Genomic DNA, 9991 nt, shown 5'->3' on the forward strand with positions numbered 1-9991 from the left:
ATATCCCTGTCAGGATCCCCAAACTCATAGTTGGTCTCCATGTATTCCTCAGGTCCTGCACCTGGATCCGCCTCCTGACCCATAACAGGTTCTCCTTCAATTAACTCATTGGTCACCAGGGCCTGATAGTAAAGGATACCCTTTTTGGACTTCTTCCAAGATGACTGTGCGAGAAACTGAGGGGTGAAAAGTGTATAAGGGAGTACGTGTAAATAGGTTTCCAAAATACTCCTATAGTATTTTAATTGTTTAAGTTTGAGTTCCTTAGAGTTCTTGGATACGAGGTAAGTTTCAAGATCCATTTCCCGCCATGATTACTCCCAAACACATGTTGGTCATATTTTGAATAAATATAGTTGATCAGGCTATATTTATCCCCAATATGACTACATAACTGTCCGGGTTGAATCACGGTGTTCAATTTCCTCCATAGACTTTTAGTGTTATAGTTTTAATGCATGCTTATGTAGCATCTTTTTCAGAGTGTTTTAGTCCCATTGTATTTATAGTTGTATATCCTGTATGATTAGATATGCCAGTTCACTATAAACAATGCCCTAATACCAATTTGTCACACCCCTAACCAGACGGCAGAAACGTCCGGGGGCTTGCGGGTGACTTTATCCGTGAAGTATCATCACAAAGCATATAATTAAAACATAACATCATCATCACCACACATGTAATATAACAACATTCATTGTTTACATCGAGTATCGTGTTTGAATATTACATGCCAAAATAATTAAAGTCTGATGAAACAAAACAATACAAAACATCCATTAATTTGTTCAGCTCAACCTGCTTCAGCGGTTTCCTGAGAATACAAGTTAATTTGAAAAGGTCAACATAAAAATGTTGGTGAGTTCATAAGCATGTTTTGAGAAAATGATTTGTATAACTTGGTAATCACAAGAAAATCCTGTATTTTCTTAAAATAGTTTAGTGTGTTTGTGTCCGATCTGGTATTAATGCATGTGTGTTTTTGTTTAGTAGAATCCCAAAAGTAAGTGAAGAGAATGGAAGGAGAATGTCCCCAGACAACCCTATGTTGTCTGTAAAAGAGAATGTTGTCATACTAACCCCCGAGGTTGAGTACCACTGCGAGTATGTTCCTGAGTAATCCAAAGAGAAAAGAGAATGGTCTCCCGTAAATTTCATAACGTTAATTCCTCTAAGTGAGTCGTTATAACCATGCTAATTAATGACAAATTCGCCTGTCCTGGCGTTGTTGAATGCCGACGGAAATTAGAATAAGGATTTTGGTCACCCTAGACTGATGTGGTCTAACTGTAGCGAACAGCTCAGGTGTGGGGTGTCATCCCCGTATAGATCTATACACAAACCCTCGCTCTCCCTCCAAGAGACTCTGGTTATAACTACAGGCTACGATCGTGCACACAATAGGTGTCAACCGACACGTCTCACTAGATCCTTAATCGAATTTTACGCGAAGAGAAGCATATAAAACTCACTCCGGGCTCAATGAACCATGTAAGCAGCCACTAAGGCTCACTAAACACGTAAGTCATTTTCAGGCCCGAAAGGAACGAGATTATATCACATGGGACCAAAATATATGTAAAAGGAGATCTAAGGCGCATTTCACAAGTAAGGTATTTATAGGCCCAAATTAGTATGCAAATACTATCCAAGGTCCGTCGCGCATGTTAATGGGTCATGAGGCCCAATAAACATATAAATAGTATTCAGGACCTATCAAGCATGTAAATGGGCCACTAAGGCCCAATATCATGAAAATTATAAAATTAGCCCGTTTGTTATTGTTTTGCTATTATTAGTTCAATTATTTACTAAAATAGCATAAAAAGCCCACTTTTTGTAAGAATTGACATTCTTGGCCCATTAAGCCAAAAATTTACAATTAAGGCCCAATTTTAGTAAAAATACATTTTTGGCCCCATTTGGACAAAACTTGTATTTTAAGGCTAGTTTTTGTAAAAATAACATTTTTAACTCATTTTTGTCAAAAATATCATTTTTGGCTTGATTTTTGTGAAAATATACATTTTCGGCCCATTTATAGAAAATTTCATATTTTTGGCCCAAATGTTCATAATTTCGCAACTTGGCCCCTTTTTATCAAAAATTTACATTCTTGACACAAATTTCTTGAAAATGACAATTTAACCCATAAAAAACCAAAAATTACCATTTTTGGGCCCAAAACCGTGAGAAGCCTAAATAAGGCCCATTTATAAAAATATTTACATTTTTAGTCCCTTTAAGGTTTCAAATGTCGAGTTTAGCCATTGTTTAGCCAAATTTTCCTTTTGAACCACATACTAGCCGAGAGTTACATAAACAACCCTTATTTTTCATTTTTGTCATTTTTAGTCCTTTTCATGAAGTTTTTCTTAGATTCAAGTATTATTGATGTATTTCAAACCTTTTTCTTGTGAGATATGTTGAAAAGAGTGTTATGTTATACCAATATCATCATCTTTTTAGTAGATCCTTTAGTTCATGAAACTTACAACACATAAACACATATGTAACCAAAGAAAACACACAAAATCATGCATACACACATAGATATACACAAATAACTTGTATTCTCCCCCAAAAAAAAGTAAAAATAAAAAATAGAGGGGTATGAACTCACTTTGGTTGATGATTTCGGTTTTGGTGAGAAAGTGAGAAGATCTCGGCCCTTGAAGTGTTCTTGAGAGGAGATCTTCGAATTCTAAGGAGTTTAAAGAGTATGATCATGAAATGAGAGTGGTTTAAGGAGATATTTTTAGTGTAACTGTAACATCCGTCTCTCGAGGTATTGATTAATTATGCAAATTAATGTTGGTTTGGACTAAGGTTTAGGCAATGACCCTTGTTGGAATGGACCCTGGAAGATTGAAGCTAGGAGTGGGCAGCCCATAAGTCGTATGCAGGGCGTAACCCGGCGTACGCGGGGCGTAGTAGCCACATTGGATGCGCGGGACTCGGGGGCGTACGCGCAGCGTACCATGAGGTACGCCCAGCGTACGCGGGCAGATGCCAAACCCTAATTTTTAGGGTTTAAGACATATATAAACCCCATTATAGCCACCCCTTTTGACTCCTCACCTGTCCCTCACTCTCAGAAAACCCTAGTTCATCCCCTTACTCCATTTCTTTGTGTTCTTGACCTTTTTAAGTTTATTTTGGTGAAGAAGGGTTTGGAAGAAGTAAAGCAAGGTTGAAGGAAGAACCACTTGAGTATCTTGAGCCCAAGGATCTGGAAGAAGTTCATCTTTGGGCACTCAAGGGAGGTATAAAGCTCCTATCTTTCCTTCTTGAATCATAGATCTAGGTTTTGGGAAGATTTGGACCTTTTTAGGTGCAAAGATTGGATCTTGATCATGCAACTTCGATTTTGAGCTTAAGGTTACCACCCTTGAAGCTCAATGTGTTCCTTTAGCTGTAAAGTTGCAAGCTTTGAGGCTTTTATGAAGCCATGCAAGAGATCTAGCCACTTCCATGGTGGTTCTTTGTCACTTTTTAGTGTTGGGCTCATTTGGTGGCTGGCAAGCCACCAAGTGATCGACTTTATGGGCTAGGATGAAGTATTGGACTCAGATCTGTAGTTTGGACATTCTGTCTTAAGAGATTAAGTCGTTTTTGGAAAGGATGGCTTAACAGGAGAGTACGATCGGCGTACACGCCAGTGCGCGCAACGTACAAGCCATTCAAGCAGTACATGCAGCGTACAGAAGAGTACGCTCAGCGTATGCTCAGTCAGTGGACTTTTGTTATTGGGACTTAGTTTGGGCCAAGTTTTGGCAACAATGATAATGGGCTATGATGGGCCTTTAGAAGTCAGTTAAGTGCCCAAGGATTTGTGGGCTTGGAAGGAAAGCCCATTTGAAAAGTTGGACCCAATGCAGAAAATTGGGCCATTTGGGGACTTAATGGGCCTTAGTGAGGATTAGAAAGGATTGGGCCTAGGTCATGGCCCACAATAGATCAGAGGGGTAAAATGGTCATTTTACCCATGGGAGAGTTATCAGTTTTTGACTAAATGTTTATTTGGTCATTTTAGCCGGGGAGTAGTTGGAGCAGCAGAGGGTGTCACCTTTGCACGAGTTTTTCAGCAGTCAGTTGAGAGGTGAGTTTCCTTCTAGTAGGAACGGGTCTACGGCAACAATGCCGACCCGTTTAGATGATAGTAGTTCCGGACCTCGGTCCGATGCCGGGGTGGTCCCGAGAAGTAGTTATGTATGCTTGATGTATTTGTGATTCATGCATGTTTATGTTATGTGTTATATGTTCCGGACATCGGTCCGATGTCGGGTAAACCCGATGCAGTATATATGATTATGTTATATGTTTAAGCTTATGTTATGTTCGTTTATTCTGGAGTTCGGTCCGATGCCGGGCGGGGCCCAATTTATGTCGGACTTCAGTCTGATGTCGGGCGGGGCCCGATTTATGCCGGACTTCGATCCGATGTCGGGCGGGGCCTGATGCAGTGGGCAAGGCCCAATATCTGTTATATGTGTTATTGTATGGTATGTGGTAGTTTGGGGGAGCTCACTAAGCTTCGTGCTTACAGTTTCAGTTTTGGTTTCAGGTGCTTCAGCTAGTAAGGGGAAGAGCTCGGGATGATGGCATGGCACACACCACCGTTTTTCTTAGCCTGGGAGTTTACTCTGATATTTTATATGAGATTGTGATATGATAACAGTTTTTATGAGATTTTGAGATACATGTTTCATGATTTTATACTATGGCGATGATAGTTATGTTTGTTAAATGATTTTGAAAACGACATTTTTGGCTAGTATTTTTAGGATGTTTCAAGTTGGTATCAAAGCCTTGGCTTGAGGGATTCGGGCACACTTTCGGGCGTATCTGAACTCAAACTAAGGGGGCACACTTTCGGGCGTGTCTGAACTCAAACTAAGGAAGTGGTATGAAATTTTCAAAAGGAAATCATTTTTACAAAAAGGATTTTGAAAATAGAAAAGAACTTTGAAAGAGAAAAGGGTGTGGTGCATGCAATCAGCCGAGCTCAAGTAAGTACTCCCAAATTACCCATACAAGTTTATGCTATGTTATGATTATCAGCTTTATTAGAACAACATGCTAGATTAGGACTAAGGATCTAGGGAGGATGCCTTATGTGCCTGTTATATGTGTTCAGCTTTGTGAGAACTGCATGCTAGTACAGATTAGTCAGTATGATGGCCAGAGTAGTAGATGCTTGATTATGTGTACTCAATGCTCGAATGCTGCTTGCTTTGTGCTTTTAGGAGTCTTAGTTATCTTTTACTAAGTAGTAAACGAATATGTTACGTTGCATATTGCAAGGACTAAATAATTTCAGAAGGTTAAGTCTAGCTCTATTTCGCAGCTCTTGTCTGAGTCCAACCGTTGTAGAGTAGGATCTCTCATTCGAAGAATTATCTAGTCTGAGTAATATGTAATAGTATTCTCGAGCTAGTTAGGGAAAGAAAGCAGGGACTTCTTATGCAGCTGATGGCGGAGAGTGGGTTGGTGATTACCCTAGGGCAAGCCTAGGAAGAGTTAGTATGAAGTCAACAGTAGTAGTGGTAGAAGGGACTTGGTGAAGTCGAGGCAGTTCTTGAGGAAAGTACGGATAGATGTGGAAGGTAGTATGGGCCCGTACTACTGAAAGCAGAGGATCCGTACTCGAATCAAGGAAGGCTGAGATAAGACCATGAAACTTGTAGTGTATGTGATCCCTCCAGTTATATTAGTATTCTGATGTTTATTATGATGTGTTTCAGAATGGTGGTTTTGCACTCTAGACCAGCAGTAGGTAGCTTAGGTGCAGGAGAGGGATCAGGCTCAGGCTCTGGAGTCGGGCAGTTAGATGAGCAGACCAGGGAGTTTATCTCCTCGGAGGTCACACGCAGCATACTAGACCAGACTCGTATGATTTTCGGGTCGGTCAAGGAGGTGTTGGATAAGGTGTCTAAGTCCATAACTTATTTGGTATATACTTGACCCAACCCGGCATGGTCCATTTGGGTTGCACTTCACCCAAACTAGTTATGGATAATTTTATGAGAGTTGTATACTTACGATTTATTAATATATTATAAGTTATAATATATTAATATAAAGTCATGTTACTTAATTAGTTTTAATCTTGAATTAATTATGAATTAATTTAGTGATTAAAAGGAAGACTAATTAAATCATGGGCTATTATATTTATATGGTGTGGGCTAACACTCATTTGGGAATGGGCTAAGCTTATATGGAAGTCCATGGATGATCCATGGAGCTTTTACCCATGGATCCTTGGAAGAGGAAAAGACATGGGTTATTAGGGTTTCACCCTAACCATGTACACTATATAAACAAGCTTATGTTGCATGAAAAACAGCCTAATGTGTGTGTAAGTGTGGTGGCCAAAATCAAGAGTTAGTATACTCTCTCATACATTTTTTCCAAGTTTGTGGTGATTTGTGATTTCCATTTGAGGCATTCACATTATTGGTGCTTGGCTCTCAAACTCCAAGGAATCAACAATCAACAAAAGGTATGTAATTCATCTAGTTCTTTTATGGTTAAAAGTACCCCATGTCATGCTAGATAGGTTATAAACCTTGGAAAATAATATTTTGCATGTATCTTAGACAAACATAGATCCAAGGTTTAATAGGGTTGCATGTACACTTAGGAAGTGTTAGAATGCTCAAAACCCAACAGTGGTGTCAGAGCCTAGGCTTGTTTGTTTGATACTTGATGCAAAATAGTGAAAAAGTCGAACTTTTTGCTGTCTGCCTGATGAACTCGCCGAGTCCATGGGGGGACTCGCCGAGTTCATGAGTAAACTCATCCTACTCGGCGAGTAGGTTCGTGCACTCGGCGAGTAGGAGCCTCAGAATGCAGATTTTCGACTTTTGCTGCTGGAAATGGACTAGAAACATTACCCTGAACTGTTTTGGTGTTTTAAAACTTGTTTTTGCTTGGTGTAATGTTTGTTCTAATCCATTTACAATAGCATATATCAAAATTTCATGCTTTGTATGTGTTCATATAATTTTTGAAACTTTGATAATCATGTTCATGTTCTTATGAATTTAGAAGATGATAGGAATTATTTGCTGAATTGTTTAGGATTAATTCTTGATCATTTATGTGTTTTAATGGAGTCCATAATTTGTCCTCAAGTTATGGATATCCAAAGGACACTTCTTTTAAACACACACTTAAAACACATAAGTTACATGGAAATGAAAAGTCTTCATTTTTATGAACCTTTAATTCATAAGTTATGAAATGAAAGGTTTTGAATAGTTTCAAAACTTGTCCTCAAGTTTTGGAATTTGTAAAGTTACACACACTTTAATATACTTTAATTCCAAACCCTTAGAGTTTTAAAAGTTAAAATTCAACCCTTATACTATTTATAACATTAATGGTTAATTATTATATATATGTATAAGATCAAAGTCGTCTTACTGCTAGTACGCCTCATTCACGAAGCCAGTCTATAAGGTGGGTATAAGGTTGTTGCCTATAAAATGGCAACTTAATGGGTGTCCACTCTCACCCACCGCTTGCTTGACTGGTGGAAGGTCGTTAGCCGAACGGGTAGGACAAGGACTTATAAATTCTCATTAAAAGTATGATGAATATTATAAAGTAACTAAACCTTTTATAAATTCCCAATCTTAGTTACTTTAGGAAAATGTGAATATGGTGCTAACCCATGAAATTCACACTTTGTACCTTACCAAGTCGTTGGTGGAGCGTGTGTGGTTAACCGGCACACTAACTTGGACTAGTAAGGATCACGAAGGGTGACTTAATGTTTATCATAGATCGGTGGAGCGTGTGTGGTTAACCGACACATTGATTAGGTGATAATATTAAGGGTACCAAGTGAATTTGCATGGTTATTCACACCTTGTTTTGTGATCCTCGGCATCCCAGTCACAAAACTTGAAGGGCACAATCGAGATTGAAACATGCCATTGAAAAGTTCAATGAATCTCAAAAGAATCTAGGAATTTCAAAAACCAATTAAACCTAATAATTCATTTCGTTTTCATGGTGGAAATTGGTGAATCGTCATTCACCTACCTTCAAATATATTATAGCTTAGATTACGGCATCCCTCTTGTAAGTTATAATATATTGTGTTGGATCCTAGCCTTAATATTACATTTGGGTGTATTATTAAGGATTCGATATATCTAATCTAAACTTGTTTTCTTCTTTTCAGATGTCTTCCAACAACAAAGCTTCGGGCTCTAACCCTACTGGCTCCTTTTCCCTCATGAACCTTTGTGGGAGGGTCATCTTTGATGGTTCCAACTTCATGGATTGGATTTGGAACATCAGGATGGTTACTCGTTACGAGGACAAGGAATATGTCCTCGATAAGGAGCTAAAGGAGCTTGATGAGTCCACTGCTACTCCTGAGGAGGTCGCTGAGTATCAGGCACATGAAAGAGATGCCACCAAGGTGGCATGCATCATGATGGCCACCATGACAGCTGAACTCCAAAAGTCCTATGAGGACTATTACCCTTTTGAGATGCATCAGGATCTGATGGAAAGGTACCATCAGAGTGCTCGTCAAGAGCGGTATGAAATAATCTCCTCCATGATCACTACCCGTATGAAGGATAGCGAACCAATCACGAGCCACATGCAGAAAATGCAAAGGTATGTGGACCGTCTAATGAAACTGAATGTGAACTTCCCTGAGGAGTTGGCAATTGATATCATTTTGCACTCCTTGCCATCGTGTTATGATCAATTTCGTATGACATACCACATGAACAAGGAGGAAGTCACACTCAGTAAGCTTCAAGGACTTCTGAAGACTGCCGAAAGTGGTCTTAAGAGTAAGTCGGTTGCTACTCCTACTCCTACTACTACCCCTGTTTTGGCTATCGGGCAAGGCAAAGGGAAGAAGAGGAAGCACCCTTCGAAGGGTACCAAGGGAAAGTCCCTTGAAGGCTCCTCATCTGGAACCAAAGGTGGTTCTATCACTCCTTCTGCCATCCCTAAGGATGCTGAATGCTTCTACTATCAAAATAAGGGGCACTGGAAGCGAAACTGCCCAAAGTACTTGCAGGATGTCAAGGATGGGAAAGTGAAACCATCCCATGCAGGTATTTACACTATATTGTCTAATAACTCACCATATTCTAATTCTTGGGTTCTTGATACAGGTTGTGGTATTCACATCTGTTGTGACTTGCAGGGCCTAAGAAGAAGTGAGGATGTGGAGCATGGAAAGATAAACTTAATCATGGGGAACAAGAAGGTTGCACCTGTTACCAAGATTGGAGTTTATACTTTGTTGCTAGATAGTGGGTTAAATTTAGATTTGAATAAATGTGTGTACTCGTCTGAAATGGCGAGGAATATTATTTCCTTTCATGCTTTGTACAAACAAGGTTTTACCTTTTCTTTTGATAATGAAGTTGGTAGTATTAATGCTTTCTTTAATAATGTTCTTTATTTTAAAGCATTACCTTGTGATGGTGTGTATGAAGCTGTATCGGTTGTAGATAATTTAGGAAATAATGTATTATGTATTGATTCTTCTACTAGCTTGGATAAAGTATCTTTGTGGCATTGTCGTCTTGGACATGTAAGCAAGAAACGCATAGGCCAGCTCCAAAAGGATGGAGTCTTGGAGTCGTTCGACGTCAAGTCGGATGATAGTTGTGAGTCTTGTCTACTTGGAAAAATGACAAAATCACCCTTCACTGGTACTTGTGCAAGGGGTGAGGGTTTGTTGGACCTTATACATACTGATGTATGTGGACCATTCAAAACCGCCACAAGGGATGCTAATCGCTATTATGTGACTTTTATTGATGATTTTAGTAGATATGGTTATGTCTACTTAATCAAACATAAGTCAGAAACTTTTGAAAGGTTTAAAGAGTTTAAACAGGAAGTAGAAAATCAATTGGGCAGGAACATTAAGATGCTTCGATCCGTTCGAGGTGGTGAGTATCTTAGTACTGAGTTCCTCGACTATCTTAAGGAG

The sequence above is a fragment of the Lactuca virosa genome, chromosome 1, assembly GCF_052849685.1.
Source record: "Lactuca virosa cultivar CGN04683 chromosome 1, Lactuca_virosa_CGN04683_v6, whole genome shotgun sequence".
NCBI classification, from domain to species: domain Eukaryota; kingdom Viridiplantae; phylum Streptophyta; class Magnoliopsida; order Asterales; family Asteraceae; genus Lactuca; species Lactuca virosa.